We start from the raw sequence: 24,925 nt of genomic DNA on the forward strand, positions 1-24,925 counted from the left end.
TACAAATCATCTCAAAACTCAAGTGTATCCAATGTTATCACGGTAAAACATATCCCAAAATCTCAAATACAAAGTCCTCTATCAGTGTGTACAAATCATGTCGACGTCTTCCCACGATCCTCGCTAGGGTTTCTGTCCACAGCCCGGCCTCGTCGAGTCGACTTGCCGACTCGTCGAGTCCACTCATTAATCCGAGTCATCAGTCGCGATCCTACTCAACGTGTTTAGGCGTCAACTCGACGAGTCCCTCTTCTTAACTCAAAAATAAATACTTAAATTATGATACCTGGAAATCTGGATGTTACAATTCTCCCCCACTAGAATCAGACTTCGCCCTCGAAGTCTCATTCTGCAAACAACTTTGGATGCTGGTCACGCATCTCCGTCTCCGGTTCCCAAGTCAGCTCGAACCCTCTCATTTGTTGCCACTGGACCTGAACCAGGGGCACATCTTTGTTCCTCAGAACCTTGATCTTCCGATCCATGATCGTAATCGGCCTCTCAATGTAATTTAGGCCTGCATCCACCTGAATATCCTCTAGCGGAACTACCGCCGTCTCATCAGTTATACGCTTCCTCAACTCGGATACGTGGAAGGTATCATGGATCTGACCCAACTCCTTGGGTAGCTCTAAACAGTATGCTACCTTGCCCACTTTGGAGATCACCCTGAAAGGACCAATGTATCGGGGCCCCAGCTTGCCCCTCTTCCTGAATCGAATCACTCCTTTCCAAGGAGATACCTTCAGGAGAACGAAATCTCCAACCTAGAACTCGAGCTCGGATCGTCGCCTATTCGCATAACTCTTCTGGCGGCTCTGGGCTGTCAGCAACCTCTACCTGACCTACTGTATCTGCATAGTCGTCTTAAGCACTATCTCAGTGCTACCCATCACTCGCTGCCCTACCTCTCCCCAACAGATAGGAGTTCGACACCTCCTCCCATATAAAAGCTCAAAGAGAGGCATACCTATACTCGAATGCTGGCTATTGTTGTAAGAAAACTCAGCCAAAGGTAGGTATATTCCACAACTTCCACCAAAGTCCATAACACATGCCCGAAGCATGTCCTCGAGCGTCTGTATCGTACGCTCGCTCTGTCCATCCGTCTGCGGGTGGTATGTAGTACTGAAGAGCAATCTCGTACCCAACTCCTCATGGAACTTCCTCCAGAACCTGTAAGTGAAACATACATCTCGGTCTGACACAATCGAGATCAGAACTCCATGCTGCGACACCACCTCTCTCACATATATCTCTTCTAGACTCTTCGCAGAAGAGCTCTCACAGATGGCAAGGAAGTGAGCGCTCTTCGTCAACCGATACACAATCACCCAAATTGAATAAACACCCCTCGCAGTCCTCGGCAATTTGGTGATGAAATCCATAGAAATTTGTTCCCACTTCCACTGGGGAACCTCTAGCGGCTGCAATTTGCCATGCGGACGTTGGTTCTTGGCCTTAACCCGGCGTTAGGTCAACCACCTCTCTACAACCCACACAACATTCCTCTTCATACAGGGCCACCAATAATCTCTCTTCAGGTCCAAATACATCTTAGTGGCCCCGGGATGGATCAATAATCTTGATCTATGCGCCTCCTCCATCAATATGCCACGTGCCCCGCCCACAAACGACACCCAACCCCGACTGTGAAAGGTAATAAGCCCTCGGCTATCAGTAACAAAATCGGATACCTGCCCAATCACCCGCTCTCTCTTGTGGTTCTCTAGTCTCACAGCCTTTGCCTGGGCCTCTCGGATGGTATCCAATACTGGAGTCATCACCGTCATCCTCATGCATATATCTCAAATCGGGGCACTCTCCGCCTTGCGGCTCAGAGCATCGGCTACCACGTTAGCCTTGCTCGGGTGGTATAGGATATCACAATCATAATCCTTTACCACTTCCAACCATCTCCTTTGGCACATGCTCAGGTTGGGCTGATCCATCAGATACTTCAAACTCTTGTGGTCCACGTATATGGTACACCGAACCCCATACAAATAATGGCGCCATATCTTGAGGGCAAATACTACTGCCCAAACTCCAGATCGTGGGTGGGATACCTTGTCTCATGAGGCTTCAACTGCCTCGATGCGTATGCTATCACGTGTCCTCTCTGCATAAGCACCGCACCCAACCCCGATATAGAAGCGTCACAGTACACCATAAAATCATCCATTCCCTCAGGAAGGGCTAACACCGGGGCTTCGCAAAATCTCTGGTGAAGCGTCTCAAACGCGGTCTGCTGCTCTGAACCCCAAGCAAAAACCACGCCCTTCCGGTTCAATCTGGTGAGGGGAACGACAATCTTGGAGAAATCCTTGATAAATCTCCAATAATAGCCGGCCAACCCTAGAAAAATCCTGATTTTGGTGGGGGATCTCGGCACCTCCCAACTCACAACAGCCTCAATCTTGGCCGGATCGACCGATATCTCATTCTGATTAATAAGATGCCCCAAGAACTAGACCCCTCGTAACCCGAAATCACACTTAGAGAATTTGGCATAAAGCTTCTCCGATCTCAACACTCCAAGGATCTCCCTCAGATGCTCCTCATGCTGCTCTCTGGATCTCGAATACACTAGAATATCGTCGATGAACACAATCACCGATCGATCCAACATCGGCCTGTATACTCGGTTCATGAGATCCATGAATGCTGTTGGTGCATTGGTGAGCCCAAAAGGCATCACCACGAACTCGTAATGCCCATAACAAGTCCTAAACACCGTCTTCTAAATATCCTCATCACGCACCCTCATCTAGTGATATCCAGACCGCAAGTCTATCTTGGAGAACCAAGAAGCTCCCTGCAACTGATAGAACATATCGTCGATCCTCGGTAGTGGATAACGGTTCTTGACCGTCAACTTGTTCAACTCCCAGTAATCAATGCACATCCGGTATGAACCATCCTTTTTCTTGACAAAAAGGATTGGTGCTCCCCACGGCGAGCTACTCGGTCGGATGAAACCCTTCCTAAATAGCTCCTGAAGCTGAGAGGATAACTCCTGCATCTCCGATGGCGCAAGGCGATAAGGTGCCTTGGCAATAGGCGCCGCCCCCGGAACCAAATCGATGCGAAACTCCACCTGTCTCTCGAGAGGCATACCCGAAAACTCCTCGGGGAAAACATCTGGAAACTCTCACACTATCGGAACCTCACCGACAAAACTCGGCCTTTCTGTGGCAACTCGTGTATCCATAACATAGGCTACAAACCCTCTACATCCCTACTATAGACTCTGTCTCACTCTGGCAGCCGAGCAAAATGCTGACCCAGATCGGGTACCCTCGCCATATACCGTAAGTACTCCCCCACTAGGGTCTCGTATGGTCACCAACTAACGCTCGCAGTCGATAACAGCTCCGAATCCGCTCAACCAGTCCATGCCCACGATGACACAAACATCCCTCATCGCAATCGGTACCAAATATATCGGAAAGTCAACACCGAAAATCTTGAGTACACATCCTCGAATCTCATCAGTAGCAAGAACCGCTCGCTCGTCAGCTACAAAAACTCGCAGAGGTCAACTCTATGCCTCTCGTTGGATACTGATGTGCTGACTAAATGCTAAATACACGAAATATCGACTCGCACCCATGTCAAATAACACCAAAGCAGGTACAAAATTCACAAGGAAAGTACCTAAGCATACCACAATATAAGCACAATATTTCAAACTCAGCATAAGTAAATAAAAAATACATACCAGCCATGACATCGGGTGTTGCACGGACCTCCTCTGCTGTCAACTGAAAGGCTCTCCCGCGAGCTTCGGTGTCTCGGCCTTCACTAGTCGGGCCTCGGTGGCTCTAGTAGCAGCAGGTGCAAATCCCTGTGTTGATCCCTGAAGTAGTTGTGGGCACTCGGCCTTCCGATGGCCAGTCTGGTTGCAGTGGAAGCAAACTGCAAACCCCTTGGGGGCTATCCCTCGTGAAATGCCCCTCATTGCCACACTTGTAGCACACGCCCGTCTTGCACACTCCCTCATGGCTCTTGCCGCACTTCCCACAAGTTCGGCCATTTGGTCCTGCGGATCTCGAATCAGGGGCTTTGCCCGCTTGGCTACCGGTAGAGACTGTACTGGCCGCCTATCCCTCCTCTAAGACTCGGCCTCCTCCTTGCCCTGAGTCTCTAGCTCGATCTCCCTCTTCCGGGCATTTTCCTGGAGCTCAGAAAATGTCCGGTATGACAAGTTTGCCATGAACTCACGAATCTCTCGCCTCAGTATACTCAGATATCGAATCATGCGTGCCTACTCAGAATACACATGCTCAGGGCAAAACAACGCCCTCTCGTGAAACATCCGTGTAATCACAGTCACGGATCTGTCCCCTGCTTGAGGAGCAAGAACTCCTGGGCCAAACGTTCCCTCTCCACCGAGGGAACATACTTGTCTCTGGACATTGTGGTGAACCTATCCCAGGTCACCGTGGTAAGCTCTGTAGGAGTAAAATCCGTCGTCACGAACTTCCACCAGTCCTTCACTCCCAAGCGAAGTTGGTTCAGCGGGAACCGTGCCCTCAGATGCTCATGACGTGAAAATGTGTAGAAGCATCCCTCGATGTCAGAGATCCACCTCATTGTGGCTATTGGATCCTGAGTCCTGTCAAACTCTGGTGGCTTCGTGTTGTTGAACTCTCGGTACAGCAACGAGTCAACCACTTGCGGCCTCGCGGCAGCGACAACCGCAGTGGCTGCAGCAGCAGCTACGTCAGGCATAGCAGCATATCGCTCGTCGAATGTCTCAATCAGCGTGCTCTTGATAGACCCAAACACCTCCGGTATCTCAGCTCGGATGGCGGGGGCCACCTCCTCGTGAATCATCGTACAGATCTCTTCATCACTAGTACCACTGGTCCCACTGCCTCATGGGTTGTGGCTCATCCTCACCATGATGCCTCTGAAATATGACATAAAGTAATCAGAGACTCGACCGAGATTAGTCACACTTGATCAACCGTTCTTACTTGTTCCTTAGCACCCTAAGGATTCTTACTTGGAATGTTTACCGATCAGGTGCTTTCAATAGTACGGGCCCAATACTACCTTCCGCACCATATATGTATCCACACCGAGCCCTCCTCCTAGGATCCCAATTTGCAAGTACTCTATACCCCCTGAATTCTACCTACTCTCAAGGAGACTTCTCACAAGCTACTGTTTGCTACCTACATGCACTCAAAGCAACTCACATCAGCATAAACTCCTAGGCTAAGGCATCACATATCAGACCACCTAGTCCTAAGATATGATTTACCTAGCCTACTCTAGCATGCATAGCACTTCACATAATATCTCATAACACATAATGTAAGGGTATTTTGGGAAATCACCGTTCGGGCGCTGGCTGATCGTACACACTGCTCCTTTTTGCTTTTCTCAAAATCTTTTACTCTTTTTTTTTTTTGAAACAGTGTTTATTTTATGAAAGTTTTTCTCAAATCCTCAGTTTGAATTCAGATACGCCCGGAGGTGCATCCTAATCCCTCAAACCAAGGCTCTGATACCAACTTGTAACGACGTGAAAATTTAAAACAAAATTTCATTTTTCAACATAACATGTCTCATACAAATCATCTCAAAACTCAAGTGTATCTAATGTTATCACGGTAAAACATATCCCAGAATCTCAAATACAAAGTCCTCTATCAGTGTATACAAATCATGTCGGCGCCTTCCCGCGATCCTCTCTAGTACCTGAAACACATATCACATAACACGGTAAGCATAAATGCTTAGGGAGTTCCCCAAAATACGCATACAACACATAAGCCACTCGAGGCTATAAATCGGTATGACCCTCCGGTGAATTTGTCTCAGCGGGACCCTCCAGTCCCGTAGCTCCTTGGACCTTCCGGTCCGGCCTAACTCATTGCACCCTTCGGTCCGGTCTGATCGAGGACCCTTTGGCCTCGTGAGTCGTTGGACCCTCTGGTCCGGTCTGTATAACACATAGCATACATATAACACAATGCACATAAATCTCAACCATACACATACACATAAGACCCTCCGGTCTGCACATAGATACCATTCATGGTAATGTATAGTGAGAAGACTCACCTCGGGTAATCTTTGAAAGTCTCAAACTCGAAATACTTATCTAGCCTCCGCCTAATCACATAAAGTAATTTACCTCTAATTAACAATGATTCTCAAAGGCTAGACTAATCCCTTCCTATAATCTCACAGAAGGAGAAAAGACCATTTTACCCCTCCAATGGTCCAAATGTCCAATTGTTGACCAAACCCTAAAAGTCAACGAAAGTTAACTCCAGTCAACGTTCCAACTTTGACCAAACTCGTCGAGTGCAATCGGGTGACTCGGCGAGTCCATGCGTGTTCTCTGAATCCTCCCAAGGCCTCACTCGACTCGTCGAGTTAACATTTCACTCGACGGGTTACCACTGATCATGAATCGCAAAGCAACCCGATCCGACTCATCGAGTCCTTCCATGGACTCGACGAGTTTCCTCCATGGAAATGCTTAAACGAACTTCTGAGGTCAGATCTGTTTCTCTAACTTGTAGATCTGACCTTCTAACACCCAAAAGTAACGTAAAGGTCCCATCTTTATTTTCATGCATCACACACATGGCTCTATTTAATGAAATAACTCTTATAATGGTAACCTAGAGTCAAACTCTTATGGGACTGCATAAAGCTGAATGATTGGGACACTGTGGACCTCTCAAGGTCCAAATCTAAGGTCTATTCCTCAATGGGACTCCACATGCTCCATATTCCAACTAAATAAAGGGGTAAAGAAACCCTAGATTCATGAGATCTACTATATACATGAAAATAGGCATGGATTCATACCTCAAACAGCAACCTTTGATGAAGTGATAGTATATCTGAGCTCCTCAATCAGCCTAGCTTGAATCTCCTCCTTCCTTCTTGCAAGAATGCACTAATGGTGATGAAATTAGCTCCTTCCCTCACTCTCTGGTTCGTTTGGGTTTATCAAGTGTGTGTGTGGCCGCAAATGAAAGCCATAAGGATCCTTGAATAGGGCGTAGGCCCAAAGATTTAGGGTTTCTGTCCATAGCGCGGACTCGTCGAGTCGACTTGCTGACTCGTCGAGTCCACTCATTAATCTGAGTCATCATTCGCTATCCTACTCGACGAGTTTAGGCGTCAACTAGTCGAGTCCCTCTTCTTAACTCAAAAATAAATACTTAAATTATGATACCTGGAAATCCGGATGTTACACATGTCCAACCTCCATTAGTACGCCCAGCGTATGACACCCCCCTAAGCCCAAAATGAAATATAAATCCCAAAACTTCAAAGCCCAAACGAAATATTTACGCAACCAACAATATAAAAACAGTACCTTGGGAACTGAGCGTTACATTTTTCATTTTGAAAACCTGGTGGTTGTTTGACATAAACATTTTCTTCTAAGACTCCATTGAGAAAAGCACATTTGACATCCATTTTTTGTACACATCAATGTCTTTTTGTGCTGCATATGCAAGAAATATTCAAACAACCTTAAGTCTTGCGACAGGGGCAAAGGTTTCATCATAGTGAACATTAGATTAACCCTTTGGAAAATCATTTTGCTTTGGAGTGGTATTATTTTGAGAAAATGTCTTAACTTGTTCAGATGATTTTTTCTTAAAAACATTTTGTTTTTGAAAAGTTTTGACATTTCTCCAATAGACTTTGTTTCGTGATTTTGACATCAAAACACCTTCCTCTTTTGCAACCTTTTGAACATTATCATTGAAAATTTATGCTTTTGTTTTCTTAGTTTTTGAAATTGGTTCATTTGTTTGATTATCAACTTTTGATTTTTCAGATTTAACTTCCCAAACTCGTTTCGGTTTTTTTCTTTGAAAAGTTGTTAAGTTCTTGTTTAGGGTATTTTCAACTGTGATTTGATTAGAAAAGAACCCTTCTTTTTTTGTTGCTTTGTTGTCTTCCTTAACAATTTTGTTGATTTCAGGATTCACTTTGTCACTATTTCCAGTGGCAACAGATACTTAATTTAGGAACATAACTTCATCGATGCATTTGAAATTCGGATAGACAACAAAGTTGGATTCAAGATAATGAGGACCCTTTTCTTTCATCACCTTTTTGAACTATTTTGTTTCCTTATAAACTTGTTCGACAACAACTCAGGGAATAGTTTTTTCAATCGAAATGTCATCCTCATCACTATCAGTCTCACAGTCTTCGACAACCACATGGCTATATTCATGAATTTTCGATGTAGAGGATTGATCAATGTTAACCTTATCCATTGAATCATGACAAATTTCTTTGCATTTGGCCATTGAAGTGACATCAATGGCAGATAATTGAGAACAATCAACAGTTTCCTCTTCCTCAATTTCACTGATATTGTCAGCATCATCTTCGATATCAACAAAATTTTTTTGAGAGTCTAAAGTCTTAGTCACAGTCATGTTCAAAATTTTGATTTGTTTAGTTTTACTAAGAATCTCATTCACAATATGCATAAATTCATTAGCATTAAAACATTCAACAATGCTAACAATTCCATAAGCATAAGAATCATTAGGGACTTTATCGAATTCTGAGATTTAATTTTCACAGTCATAAGAAGTTGTATCTATTTTCTCTCTTTCGTAAACCATGCAAGTCAATAACTTCCTATGTTGCTTTTTGCATATTTCAGACGAATCATGAAGTTCAGTTAATTTTACATACATTCTTTTAGCACTGTTACAATAAATATTTCGTTGTTTCATTAACATAACATTTTCTGCCCTAACCGAATCCCTATCTAAAGTAATATTATTCAGTTGTAGCTCTAGACTATCTATTCAATTTCTCTTAGACTCCAAGTGTTTTTTAGTATCTAGCAACAAAGTTTATGATCGCTCAGCTTCTCTACTAACAGAGATTAGCATATCATTAATATAAGAGAGTATCATGAAAATCAGATAAAACAGTAAGATAAGAACTTGAAGTAATGTTAAAAGATTCAAGAAGAGTACATACCTTAGATGTCATAGGATATTTGTCTACTCTTGTTGACACGAAGCATTTTCCAGTAAAGTTTTGCTCTTTTGAATTGCCCTTTTTGAATCTTGCATACATTGCAACATGGGTGGGGTTTCTCATTTCTTCATCGTCGGAACTAGAAGACCAAATCTAGTAGGTTTCATCCCCTTCAACACCACCCTTCGCAACCAGAGACAGCCCTTTTGTTTTAGCTCTCACCTCTTCTAACCTATCGACATAATGTACCTCATCCTTAACTCTCTCCTTCTTCTCCTCTCTCTTTCTCAGCATGCAATCTACTGCCAGATGGTTCATACCATTACAGTAACTGCAATCGAACCCAAAATCTCCTTTCAACTTCTTATCATCCTTCTCAACAACAATCTTGATCTCTTTCTTCTATTCCTTCGACTCCACTCTAGTTCCTTTCCCAAATGAGGTGTTTCCCTTGAATTCATTGTTGTTTTTTTTTTATTTTGGATTGAAAGGCTTCTTAAACAACTTTTTCACTTTATTGTTAGAATAGTAAGCCACAACCTCATCCTCCGAATTCATAAAGAATCCTTCATCTTCATAACCAGCTTGCTTAGCAACCTCGATCTCAAAATCCTTCACCGACACCTTCGACGTCAAGGCCAGTAGACCTCCCAGATTCATCTTCCCTTCTTCATCTATCTCATTGATTTCGCTCTCATGATCTTTTAGCATATTATAAAAGTCTTCCAGTGAATAGCCATCGAAGCTTTGCTGAGTTTTTATCATCAAGCTTATATTCCTCCACTATTTTCGTAACCCAATCAGAAATGTGAGATTGTATTCGAGAGTTGAGCGTGTAACTCCATAGTGTTAGATGCCATTTCATTCATCTTATAGGGTAGTTTTTATTATAATTTTAACATCATATTTTGTACATTTTCATGTCATTTGTTTAAATAATTTTCAGCTCATGTCTTTCGTTAGAATTCTCGTACGGCTCATGTTTCTATGTCAATTTTAGATAGTTCGAGTGGAGTAGTGCTTTGGGAGCAGTTGGATGCGCGTTTGGAGCTTAAAATGGAGCTTGGAACTTATGGGATATGCTGAGGAATGATTGGAAGATGCTTTGATCTATAAACATCTGATCAAATTGATCACACGAAGATAGAATTTGCAATCTAAAGTTAAAGGATGTTGCTGGCAGATTTGACCCCTTGTCAGTATTGTAGCCATCAAGAACCGTAACTCCAATTGACGTGATTCAAAATGATCTGGAAAGTAGAAGAAATTTCGGACATCTTAGGCAAAACATGCAATCACATGTTGCCTTTATGAGATCGCATGGAACCTTTATGCGATCGTAGGTTAGGTCGCAACATGGATTCAAGGTTTTTTAGTGCCAAAAATCATCCAGAAGTGAAAAATGAAAACCTGCGATCACAGGTTGTGTACATGCGATCGCAGGTTGGCCAAAAAGTGCCAAAATAGCATCCTACTTCATTAAAAAGGCACGAGACGTGTTTTTTTCAAAACCTACGATCGCAGGTTGTGCCCATGTGATCGCATGCGCATCGTTTTTGTTGTTGGACATATAAATAGACCCTGATAGCATTCCAGTAACCTAACTTGGCGATTCCATAGGTACCAGACGACAAAAATACGATTTTGGAGGCGTTTCTTCTCCGATTTCAACAATTTCTGAAGATCTAAAGACCGTGGATCATCTCCTTCAAGTAAATTAGTATGATTAGTTGTTGATGTCTCTTTTCATTTGTTTTTATCAGATTTTAGCCATGTATGGCTAAAACCTTAGTTTTCAGTTTTGCAAAGGCAAGTACTTTTCATGTGATTGATCATTAGATCAGTTTTTTGATTTGTGTTTCTATCTAGATTCTTCAGTTTTGTTCTTAATGAATGCTTGATTTTAATTCTTGTTAGTCTGATCACCTAGCTAGGGTTTTATCATTCTAGTTAATTCGTTAATAGAATCTGTAATTTTTCTTCTCAACTACTAAAAGTAAGAAGTATCAGATTGGTTCCGTTTTGGGATTTAACTCTCATATAAACTGTAAAAATCATATATTTACACTTCCGAGCTTGTGAGAAGTATTGGGTATTGCTGGGAATTTTACAAAGAACTTAATGCAACTTTTCTAATCTTAATTAAGAACTTGTTTGATTAGACAGTAAAAAGTTAGGGTTAATTGAAGAGCTTGTTTTGATTAACTTGTTTAGGTTAAAGAGAAACTACTAGAGCTTATTAGTTTTTCTCAGTACTAGCTTAAATAGAATGCATCTCAAATAATCAGATCTGGATCAGTTGCATGATTGGGAAAGTCACAGCAGAACTGGAATTATTTTTATTATCGATTTTCGTTTCATTTAATATCACTGCATTTTTAGTTTTTAGTTTAATCAAAACCCCCCTTTTATAATTTTTGTTTTGACTAGATGTGCCTGATGCAAAAAGGCATTGACCATTAGGCTGTGTCCCTGAGGATTCGACCCTGTTTTCCTGTGCTATATTTTTAGTGCATTCCAAGTAGCGATAAATTTATTTGTTTAATACGTGCGCGACAGTGTGTTAACACATAGCGATTACACTTGAATATCAACTCATTCAAGTGTTCGTAGTAGAGTTCGATGGTTTCACTTTCCTTTTGCTTGAATTCACTATTTCACCGAGCTCTTCTTCGTTTTCTCACTTCGTTGATATTTTTCCTTCAAAGTATCCCAGATCTCTTTAGCAGTTTTGCAACCTAGGACAAAATTGTAAATAACTGGTGGAAGAGCATCACAAAGTTCACGAAGACACTTTTTGTCATTAGCTTTTTGTTTATCAGCTTGCAAGGCAACATCAGCAGAAGAACATGTTGTTCTAATTTGTTCTAGCCTTCCTAAACGGTAACTTCCACTCATAACACAACACCATAGATCCTCGTCGATCTTGTTGAGGTAATCTTCCATGCGATCTACCCATTGCTCTTAGTAATTTGGAATATGCTTTGGAATCTTAGTGGAAGATCCAAGCAGATGAGAAAAGCTAGACATTGTGTTAATGTTGAAATTCGCCATTGTTGTACGGACTGAAATGACGAAAAGATTCAGAAAAGGAGATCTAATGGATAAATCTTTCAGAAAATGTTCAGAAAACACTCGATTAATCAAACGATTGTAGAATCGTAACAAATCACTCAAATAAAACTAGTTCTCTTAATCAAAAGTGCAGAAATCTATTGAATCGGAAAGAACGATTCATAACTTTTGAAAAAGATGAGAAAACCAAAAATGATTGATTGTATCCTGCTTTGATACCAAATGTAGTTCGTTTGAATCAAGTATTAAGAACAAAATCAAGAACAAAAAGATTTAAGAACACATATGTAAATAAATTCGGTTTGGCTCGTTGATTGCGTTTGAACAACTACAAGAAGACAAGAGAGTAAAATCACAAAAGCTCAAAAGCTTACTCTTGACTCCTATACTTACCCTATTATAGGGTGATACAGACGCATACAAAAAATACATAAGGGCTTAACATTTGAGCTTCAACCTCTAAAACTGCGTTACATAATACATACATTCGAAGTGCATGACTTCGACATCGACACTACCCAAGCCTAAATGTACTTCGACACCTCACTATATACTTCGAACCTTACACTAAGGGAAGACAAACACTTGGTCTAGGAGTTTGGGGTGGTGAAGAAGATGGTAAATTAGTGGCTAATGTGAGAATCGTTGGGGTAACATCAAAACTTGGTAGAGGTGATGAGAGTACAGGAGGAGAGATAGACGAGACATGAAAACGGGAAAACTTCTTCATTGAAGACTACATGCCAGGCAATGTAGATTCGAGAGGAGGGTTCATGGTAGCACAAATAACCTTTATGAGAAGCACTGTAACCAATAAAGACACTAGGTAATGACCGGAAATCGATTTTATGTTGGTTATAAGGGCGTAGAAAGGGATAATAGAGGCAAACAAAGGTTTTGAGAAATGCATATTCAGGAGCTTTAGCATATAATTTTTGGTTAGTTGATTGGAATTGGAGAATAGGGGTTATGGTGCGATTGTGGAGATAAGTCATTGTTTTGAAGGCATGCTCCCAGAAGACATGATGAAGAAAGGAGTGCATAAGAAGAGTGAGGCATTTCTCTATGATCACTTGATTCCGCCTCTCGATTGCCCCATTGTGATCCTGAGTATGAGGACAAGAAACACGATGTTCAATGCCATGTTGGGTGAGATATGTGGAAACACTACGATATTTTTCTCCCCAATCGGATTGAAGGCTCTTGATGGTAGTTTGAAATTGTGTTTTGATCATTTGATGAAATTTTATAAAAGTTGGAAGCACTTCAAATTTGTGAGATAGAAATAAATCCACATAAATATGGTGCATTCATCAATAAAAAATACAGAGAGGGTCCCCATACATCACAATAAAGCAAATAAAAAGGTTTTAGTGAAGTAACATGAGAATTACTTAAAGGAAAATGGTGGTAGACTCATAGACAGTTGGGAAGTGCTTTGATGAAGTTGGAAACTTGAAGGAATACAAAAGATGCTTTAGAAGAGGAGTGTGGGGGTGAGCAAGTCTCTTGTGCCAGCCATGAAGGGAAGTACGAACTCCAGAAAGTGCCATAATATGAGGAGATTTATTTGGTAATTTATTTAGGGGGGATGGAACACGATAAAGACCATCTTTAACGTCCCTGGTTAGAAGAGTTTTTCCTTGCAATGACTTGAAAAAACAACGAGTACAATAAAATTGTAAATAGACATCGTTGTTTGAACTCATTTTAGAAACACTAAGGAGACGTTTGGTGATTTGTGGGACAACAAGAACAAAAGGCAGACGAAGGTTGTGCAGAGCAGATGAGCCAATATGCGAAATAATTTTTTTTTTACCATTCCCGTCTTGAAGCTTGTAAATGCCTTGATAGTCATCAACAATGGTCATGTTTTGGAAATCTCGTGTAACGTGGTCGGTGGCACCGATATCAAAGTACCAATTTGGATCAATTGTGTTAGACGAATTGGATTGTTCGACAAAGTGGGCTTGACGAGACTGTAGATTACAGGGATTGGGCCTACGAGATGGATAGTCCACTAGGCTGGATCGTTTCCAATGGTCCACTGCTTCATGACCTCGCTTATTACAAAATTGACAGTGTGGTCGATGTCTTCTGGGATCAGTAGAACGGGATCCTGGTGAATTGGTGGATGAAGAAGTTAAACCGGAGGCATGTGGACATAGTTACGTGCGATGAACATTCAGAGCAATTGGGATGGAAACGTTAGGAGCTGGAGAAGGAAGAACAAACTGTCGATTGTGCTCTTGTTCTATTCTTGCTTCTTCTTGAAGAAGAAGACTAATTAGGTCATCAACGTTAGATGCATCATCTTTAACCATATATGCGGCAGTGAAGGGACTATAAGAGGAATCAAGGCCACTAAGGATATGCCTAACTAAATCTTCATTGGAAATTAGGTGAAGGTTTTCCGCCAGGGAGTTCGCGATGGTTTGTTTTAATTTGCTCGAAATATTCTAGCATGGTCATGAATCCTTAGGAAAGGATTTGAAGCTTGAGCTTCATAGACACGCGATGAGACTTAGTTTGGGCCTGAAACGTTTGCTCAATAGTGATCCAAGAAGAGTGAGAGGTGGTAGTGCAAGCAACGATGGCTAACGCACGCTCATATAAGGTGGATCTAAGCCACAATAGAACGAATAAATCTCTTTTCTTCAACAATTAAAAATCAGGGTTGGGTTCGGTGGTGGGAGGAGTGATAGGGTGGGTTTCAGCATGGGGATTTGGGGCTAAGACGAAGGACTCGAGGGCAAATACAATCGTGGTGCACCATAGACAATAATTCTCAGTCTCCAATTTGATGTTAATTGAAGGAATTTAGAAGGAAGAGTTGGTAGCAAGACCAAGAATATGTTGATTGTTATTGGCCATGGGTGAGAAAAAAGTGACAGAGAAAAAAAATACTAGCTCTGGATATGATGTAAGCAATGAATACTGAAAAGTTCTTTTTGTATATTCAATGTTCTTAACATTTACATGAGATGAGTATATATACAGAGAGATACAAATGAATCCTAAATACAAGCACATGACTAGGTATGTTAATTTGACTAAGACTAAGTCTATATATGTGGTTGTGGCTAGACACACATGTGATAAATAAGAAAGTTACCATTATTAGACCACCTATGTAATTACTTTATCTTTTGCTTAGTTATTTATCATTTCGGTCATATTTATTTTGAATTGATACTTTAAAAATGTTTAATGTTTATATTTAACTCTTTTTTAATCAACTCGTGTAGTCGCGAGTCTCACAACTATTTTTATTTCTAAATTTTACTAAATGCTTAATGTTTATATTTAACTATTATTTAATCAACATGTGTACTATATATGTCTCATAACTAGATAAAGTCAATATTATAAATTTATATAGATATTGCATTTCAAATAAGTAAGTTTAATGTGGAAAGATTCTAAATAACATTTTATATATATTAGATGTAAATCGTGTGAGACCAAAGGAAGCAAACATTACCTAAACAAACCATAAAACATCATTTCTAATAAATAAAGAACTTTTTGTTACATGTTTTTTTCTCCTTCTTTTAGACACATAACATTTTCTAGAATTTTTGAATTTTTTATTTTACGCTTGTCATTTTATTGTATTTTTCATTTTATTAAATTAAAATTCCACATTTAATATGTAAGGTAATATATATGTAAGGTATTTATTAGAAAATGGTTTATATATGTAATGTATTCAATACATTAAAACCTCATTAATTTTTATAATTCAAAATTTTTCTCATATTTTTTATAAATTCAAAAATTTCAAATTGTTAAAATTTCATATTTAATTTTTTTTTTAAATACACTCATATAATACATGAGTCTCACACCTAGTAATACGAAACATCAATGAATCACTTAAACAAGAGCGGATTCACAAATTAAAAGGAAAAAAAACAAATAACATACATATTACTCAAAATTACAAATTCCAATTTAATGAACAAATATAACAATAACTTTGATCGATATCAAGTTAAAAATCAAAACACACAAATTAAAACTATATATATTTTAAACCAATTCACAAAATAATTTCTTAAATATATTTATATTTTTACTTTTTTTTGGCATGTTCGATGTCTATACTGCCATTACTAATGGTTTTGAATTACAAGCGTGATTGATAAAATTAATTTGTAGCTTGAAGCTGAAAGTTAGTATTTGGTAGTTAGAGTTGTAAATTGTATATTTTATTTATATAAAAATATTGGCAAAAATGGTTAGTTTTTATATGTGTAAATTTACATAAACTAAAAACTAAAAACTTCAAAAAAAAAAAAAAAAAAAAAACTCTAATCTCTGAAAAATTAAAAATTTTCAAAAGCTAATCGAAGTATCTTTTGGATCTTTAATTTTTTTAAAATAAAAACTAAAAAGCTCCTCTCGAAAGTTTTATATGAACACTACCAAAGATATCCGCAAACTTTTTCATGGATTTATATGAAAAAAAAAAAAAAAAAGAACTTGTATTACTTCAATAACAGTTTACCAAAAGTAACGTGACAAATTCCAACTTTTTATTTGGATTTTATTGATTTTAACTAATTATTTACATTTGAATAAAAAAAATAAAGTGGGTCCAAAAGCCCAAATTTGTGGGGAAATGCGTGGGGACTCACCTTCTGAGTAAAAACTAAAAAGTGAATATATGCCCACAGAAACTTGTATACGCCACCAAGCTTTTATGGTTCCACCCACCTTACTCTATTTATATCCTACCTTCTGTTTTTATCTTTTTCACACCAATGTGATGTCTATTCTCTTCATTTTTTAGACTTGAAGCAAATTAGAAAAAATTGATAAAACATCAGAATGGATAATTTCTAACATAAATTCATTGACGATGAGTTGTTATTGGGAGGCGAAAACTCTGCTAAATGGAATTAATGGGCACCAATAAATGTTCGGAGTATATTTTATTAGATAAACTAGTTGTGACATTTATATATAATATAAATTTATTTAAAAAAATAAACAAACATGAAAATCTTATAATTTAGAAAAAATAAATTTATAAGAAAAAAAAGTAAAATATTAATCATTAAAATTAAAATGCTTATTTATCTTTTAAATTTAAACTAATAAATTAAATAAATAAACAACTAAAATAATTAGATTCAATTTAAAAGATATAAGAAAAGTTGCATTAATAAATTGAATATACATTTATTATTAAATTTATTACATTTAAGTATTATATGAAATTTAATAAAATGAAAAAAAACACAAAATGACATTTGAAATAAAACATAAGAAAATGATAAGCGGTAAAATTATTTTTATTTATTAGGGAGAATTGCCAACTACAATAAACTTTGTTAAGAGAACCCTAAACCCTAAAACATCTATAAATTAATAATGTTGGGACTAAAATATTTTATTAATTTAGCAAGATATTATTATATCGATAAATTAATAAATTATTAATTTAAAGAGTTGACATATATTTGTGAGCAACTCTCAAATTAATGCATCAACCTTCAAAATTTCTATGTCCGTTCACTTTACTTATTTGAATAAAACAGAAACAATGACCTTCAAAATTCTCATGTACATTAATGAACTTATCAAGTTCAATGTACATAGATCTGGATTGATCACTATAAAATGTATAAGGATAAATTTTAAAATCACATCAACTATGACTTCTAAACTAAAAGGTGTTAAAAAAATCAATGATGACCAATCAACAACGAAAACTATTATACGAGTATTAGAGAGATCACCAAGAATGCACTCAACAAGATTTGGTGAAGTGGGCTGACAAAACTTTCGATTTTAGAGTTAGTCGATGAACAATATCAAACACTCTTAAGAGATCATCAAAGTTCCTATCGGCTAACTTTGACAAAGATGGATCTTCCAAGCGTCGGAAAGCAACCAAGTATCCGAACATGCAAAAAGTTGTTTATGAATGGTTTCTCCAACATCATAAGCATGTGGATATAACAGGAGAGTTAATCATAGAGAAGGCGGTTGAGACATTGAAGCTTTTGCATACACATGATTCTTCTGAGCATAATCTTCCACAGGGTTGGCTTGAGAAATTCAAGTTAAGGCATGGTTTCAAATCGTATCACCGATTCGGAGAAAGTGGTTTAGTCGACACACATGACATGGAGAATAAATTGGAGTCTATAAGGGAAAAAAATAATCAATTTCCAATGAAATATGTTTTTAATATGGATGAAACAGGTTTGTTTTATAGGTTACAAGTTGACCATTTACTTGCAACACAACAACTGGAAGGTAGGAAACAAGACAAGGAAAGATTTACAATTGTTATCTATTGCAATGTGGATGGCTCGGAAAAAAATTCTCCTATGGATCATTGGTAAATATGCAAAGTCACGTTGTTTTTAGAATGTCAACATGAATAGCCAAGATTGTGAGTACCGTGCCAACAAAAGAGCATGGATGACTGGGTTGCTTTTCGAAGAATATATTTGTTGGCTAGATGATCAAATGCACGGTCGGAAAATTCTCTTGGTAGTGGATGATTGTCCAGCCCATTTAAAAAATATTCAAGGGTTGCAAAATATCGAGTTGTTTTTTCTACCACCAAACATGACTTCAAAAATTCAACCATGTGATGCAGGGATAATTAGAGCCTTTAAAATGTATTATCGTAAAAAGTTTTATCATAAGATTTTGAAAGGTTATGAGTTAGACATTTCTTCTCCAAAAAAGATTAATCTTTTAGATGCCATCAACTTGGCCGTCTTGGCTTGGAGAAATGTGAAACAAAAGTCCATAAAAAATTGCTTTCGACACTGTAAAATTTGTTTGACTAATCCAACCGGCTCAAATGATTTAAACGACGTAAATTATAGAGAAGACATTCATGAGCTTGAGAACTTGATTACAGGAATGCATTCTCGGCACAAAATGGATGATGAAGTTGATGATGATTTAGTACCTTTAGAACCGGTCACTTGGAAAGAAACATTGCAAACGGCAATAACTCTTCACAACTTTTTGTTGCAATACGAGAATACAGTGCCTCAACTCTTAAGTGCAATTGAGAGATTTAAAGATGAATTCAATATAAATTTGAAATTTACAAAAAAAAAAACAAATGACTATAGATTCATTTTTACTAGACAATTCTAGAATTTTAGAATATTTTAGGAATTATTAATTTATAGTTTCGCTGGGACCAATATATTTACATTAAGATTTCAAAAAAATTATTATTTTATTATTTTATTGATTGAGGTCCAATTTTGTACGGGTCCCAAGTTGGAACCGGACAAATTATTAATTTTATCGAGTATTAATTTATCGAGGTTCTACTGTGGATTAAATTTATCGTTAGTGTGACTTAGATATGGCGTCATTTTCCATTAGAGAATGATAATATGGGTTGATCAATTGCGTCTTAAGTGAGAAGCTAAGAAAATAGTTGGCTGTGATTATTCTTATTTCTGCGTGGATTTTTTTAGAGTTTTCGGGTTATATGATTTTTTTGTTCTTAAAATCCATTCTTTTTCTATATAAGCGGTGGGATTTTCTTGAATATAAGTGAATAATTTGCTGTATTTTTCTGTATTTTGACTATAGTATAAGGTTTTATTTGAACATTAAGATAATCGGATGATTTATCTGATAGATGGTTTTTTTTTTTTTCTGTATTTCACCCACATTTTAATTGAACTTTCCAATTTTCGAAAATCATCTATGGAACATTTGATGACATGGCACCTAGAAGGCCCAAATGAAAGACTCGTGTGAAAGGTGGTGTGTCTACTTATCTTGAACTCGTGAAGTCTTGAATCGGAGTCGGCATGGTAGAATCTAACTTCGAAACTCGGTCACAACATTGGGACACAAAAGGGGAAAATGATATAGGGTTGTTAGGGTGCATATGGACCCACCACTAGATTTTCTTAGTCCAAATCCAACGTCTTTGAACATTTTCATGTCTTATTGTTTCTTTAATCATATGTTCCCCATGTGTTTATTTTTTTCGCAAATTCATTAAACACCAACATTATGCCACGATTGACTCAAGTAAATACCTTGAGTTTTGGAGCTTTTTATAAAAAATTATTGATGACATGTGGCATCAAATATGACCTTGCCGGGTGAGGACTTGTGGTTTGTTAGTTTATGCGTTGCTTCATTTGGCCAACATCGAGTAATCGACAATTGACTAATAGGGTTTGACAAGAAATGATTTTGACTTGAAGGTTTATATAGTTTAATCATGTTACAAGTTGTAATGAGTTTCTACTATTTCGTGTGTGATATAGAAAAGCCATGTTGTGTTATTTTCAATAATTTGGTGTTTTGTTGTATAAAGTCTTGAAAGTGTCTCTCGCCCAATTACATACCACATGGTTTGCTATTCGATTGGATTCATATGAGGTTAAATATCTTTTTGTTTTGGCTTCATCGTTTTTACATTTTAGGGGTCAATTTCATGTTTGTTGACTATAGACATGAACATCAAGACTGGTCGGTTTCAAAAATTTGACATGCACCCGTTATAGAACCCAAACTCATTGACTATTTATTAATGTTATGAGCATTGTTGGTCGTTTGATTTGGACGACCATGTGCGGAAATTAAAAAGCCAACCCATAAAATTCAGATTTGCAACGAAAAGGGTCAAATTAGCGAAAGATTAGTGACAAATTAAAATTCTGCACCCATGACGACACGGACACTGTGCGGTCAAACACCCTACATATGCTTATGGCCGACCCTGGATATTAGTTGCTTAAATATAAAAAGGGTCAAACACTATAGTGTAAAAATGGAAACCTATTACAATTGTAACATAACTCAAAAAAAATTTGAATGACAGAAAAGTATATTAGAAAAGCACTAGCAAGGAGCTAGGCAAAAACACCCAAACAACATTCATGAAGGCAAAAAGAGAAAACCTTACATAATGACTAAAATAGGATTCTGGGCCACAAAATCCACCTAAAACTCTTCTTAACCCTATTAGAACGCCATAAAAACTATATCATCAAAAATATGGCTCTTATTTGGTTGATCTTCACCAAACATAAACTTATTCCGGAAAAGCCAAATATACCACCACATCACAAAGAAAACATCTTCCGGAATAACCTTTACCATGTAACATCAATTTCCAGGTAATGTCTTTCACAAATTAATTATTTATGAAGGTTTTGCGTGGGCTACGACATGGTGGCTAAGGCCCCATGGTGTGGCAATAATATGATCTAGAATGCGGAGCTGCATAGTGCCACGACGTGGCTGCGTATTTGTCATGACGTAGCGGCTATTTTGGTGCAAACCTAAGATCTATGGGTTTGTATCCTATTTAAGGGCACTAACTCTTAGGACTGCCATATTTGGCTGTCTCCATCCTCTGAAATCGATCTCCACCCTAAACCCAAGCCCCCATGCAATTTCGAAGCTCATTTTTGGTGTTTTTGGTGCATTTTGAATGTGGAAGAATACGGTGTTGGTGAAAGGATCCAACAAGTCACTCATCCTCATCCTTGGAATCGGTATTTAGACCATTTGTAAGTCCTCAAGTTTCCAACTTGATGATTCCTTTTTTTTTGTAGATCTAGCCATTTTAGCAAGTTTTGGTCCATAAATGAAGTTGGAATGATGGGATGAGATAGATTCTGCAACTTTATGACTCATCTGGTGGAATTTGTAGGTTACAAAATCGATGTACTTGCGAAAATCACTTAACACTTAAGGGTACATGCAACCCAATGGATCTAAGTCCTTACACATTAATAGCAACATACTTATGAAACTTAAAACAAGAAACCATATAATAGATATCTACATTTTTTAATTACATACCTTTGATATTGTTATAGTAAACAATATCCTTGAATCTCTTCTTGATCTTTAGAAAGTTAGAACTAAAAATATGACCATCTCTAATGGCTCACACCCAAAATCCTAGAAACTATATAATGAAGAGAGAGAGAGAGAGAGAGAGAGAGAGAGGAAGAAGAAAGAAATTTTGGCTATAAGCCTCTTGGAAAGAGTATATACGAATTTTTCACTCCTTGGTGTCCTATTTATAGTGTTGGTGGTGCAAGGAAAAACCTAGATTTGAATAAAAAAAATAATACTTTTTATCTATTCAAATATGGTAATACTTATCAGCTTAACAAGCCTTTCAGTATCCCCCATGATCTTAGTAAAATTGTCCACCACCCTAAGAGGGTTCTAGAATTGTCTCCTTGCTCAACTCTGAACAATTACAATTCAACCATCGGACCTTTAATTAATTCAATTAATCCCGAATTAAATAATTAATTCCAACCATTTGTAATTAACTTAAAATTAATTATTAACTATTTCTAATTAATATATTAATCATATAATATATTAACAAATCATTTTACCTCTCTTCTAATATCAATTCTAGCTATTTATGGTTATGAGGGCAACCAAAAAACGACTTTGCTTTTATTCACTAAGAATATATCAATATAGTTAAGACCTTATTCACTTAATCCAACAGTCTTCCACTTGGATAAGTTGCCAACTACAATTGCAAGTATAACTATGAATAATCAGCAAAAATGCTTTCCAAAGCCACTGCCGAACTCTAATTAAAATAAAACTTTGGTCCTAAGATAAGTGATCAATTATTCCTTCGCTCCACAAGATTTCGTATGAACATAGTCATGTATTAAACGATCAACCCTATGTTCATTTGTTTGTTTCTTGGTTTTCGATTTTTATGATCAAACTTATACTACAAAATCGAACACATCAATTTAGTCCGGACCAGACCAAATTCTTATAGATGAACTCCAATCACCGAGGGGGCCAAAGATATCACTTTTCCTTATTCAGGAAAAAAGGACGAATAAACCTTGACTACATAATTATAACCTTTACTCATCATGTCATACATGAAACTACATTTTATAACATCCATTTACGGGTGTGTTTATGCAATACCAATGCATAACATATTCATAAACTATAACTTATGCATTTCAGTTTGAAGAATATTAGATGTTATCGTCTTAGAATCACTTGTGATTGACTCTATGAAGTAATCTCTAAGCGTGCGTTTATCCAATACTTAAAATCCCTTAACACACTCATGAGCATAATAACAATCTTTATGTAATACAACTTTACCACAAATAATTCTATTAACACTCCATGATAGTCTTTAATCATCACCTACTCCCAAAAGTATGACCGAATGTGGAATTTTTAATAATGTTTAAATTACTTAGGGAAGTAACATGCAAAGTGAATAATAAACTAATTAACTATGGTATCAAACCCTATAAATATAAATAAATCCATAATATTTAATCACCATAACAATTACAAATTTATTCATTGTAGATTGTTTCGTGTAATGAACTAACCACTTGAATTAAATAACATCAGTCATGCAATGTTATAAACATTTATACTATGCCTCTCTATAGTCCTTCTTTTGTGAACATATCGAATGAGCATTACTCCAATGATACTTATTTCATAATTCCTAATTCTTATTGTTATCTATGTTGGATAAGGTGTCTAAGTCCATAACTTATTTGGTATATACTTGACCCGACCCGGCATGGTCCATTTGGGTTGCATTTCACCCGAACAATTTATGGATACTTTATGAGAGTTATACACATATGTTTATTAATATATTATAAGTTATGATATATTAATATGAGGTTATGTTATTTAATTAGTCTTAGTCTTAAATTAATTATGAATTAATTTAGAGATTAAAAGGAAGACTAATTAGATTATGGGCTATTGGTTTTATATGGTGTGGGCTAACACTCATTTGTTAATGGGCTAGGCTTGGATGGAAGTCCATGGATGATCCATGGAGCTTTTAACCCATGGATCCTTGGAAAAGGAAAGGTCATGGGTTATTAGGGTTTCACCCTAACCATGTACACTATATAAGCATGCTTATGGTGCATGAAATGGAAACTAGTGAACTAGTGTGTGTGTGCATGTGTGTGGCCGAAAATTGCAAGTGTGTATACTCTCTCAAAGTTTTCCAAGTGTTTGTGGTGATTTGTGATTCCATTTGAGGCATTCACACTATTGGTGCTTGGCCCTCAAACTCCTCAAGAATCAAACTCATCAAAAAGGTATGTAATCTCTTCTAACTCTTTTATGTTGAAATGTTCCCCATGCCATGTTAGATAGGTTATGAACCTTGGAAAATTATTATTTTGCATGTGTTTAGACAAACATAGATCCAAGGTTTATTAGGGTTGCATGCACACTTAGGAAGTGTTAGATTGCTCAAAACCTAACAGTGGTATCAGAGCCTAGGCTTGCTTGTTTGATACTTGATGCAAAATAGTTGAAAAAGTCGAAAAACTTGCTGTCTGCCTGATGAACTCGCCGAGTCCATGGGGGGACTCGCCGAGTTTATGTGTATCTTCAACCTACTCGCCGAGTAGGTTCATGCACTCGACGAGTAGGAGCCACAGAGTGCAGATTTTCGACAATTTTGCTGCTGGAAATGGACTAGAAACATTACCCTAAACTGTTTTGGTGTTTTAAAACTTGTTTTAGTTGGTGTAATGGTTGTTCTAATCCATTTACAATAGCATATATCAAAATTCCATGATTTTATGTGTTCATATAATTCTTGAAATTTTGATGATCATGTTCATGTTCTTATGAATTTAGAAGATGATAGGAATTACTTGTTGAATTGTTTAGAATTAATTCTTGATCATTTATGTGTTTTAATGGAGTCCATAATTTGTCCTCAAGTTATGTATATCCAAAGGTCATTTTCTTTAACACACACATTTAAACACATAAGTTACATGAAAATGAAGAGTCTTCATTTTTATGAACCTTTAATTCATAAGTTATG

The 24,925-nt window shown here is 37.4% G+C and overlaps 1 pseudogene; it reads left to right on the forward strand.

Annotated features, from left to right (window-relative positions):
• The first annotated feature begins 17,629 nt into the window (after positions 1-17,629).
• On the forward strand, positions 17,630-19,212 carry LOC111883599 (CENP-B homolog protein 2-like; annotated as a pseudogene).
• Positions 19,213-24,925: the final 5,713 nt, after the last annotated feature.

This window comes from Lactuca sativa, chromosome 8 (assembly GCF_002870075.4).
Source record: "Lactuca sativa cultivar Salinas chromosome 8, Lsat_Salinas_v11, whole genome shotgun sequence".
NCBI lineage: Eukaryota > Viridiplantae > Streptophyta > Magnoliopsida > Asterales > Asteraceae > Lactuca > Lactuca sativa.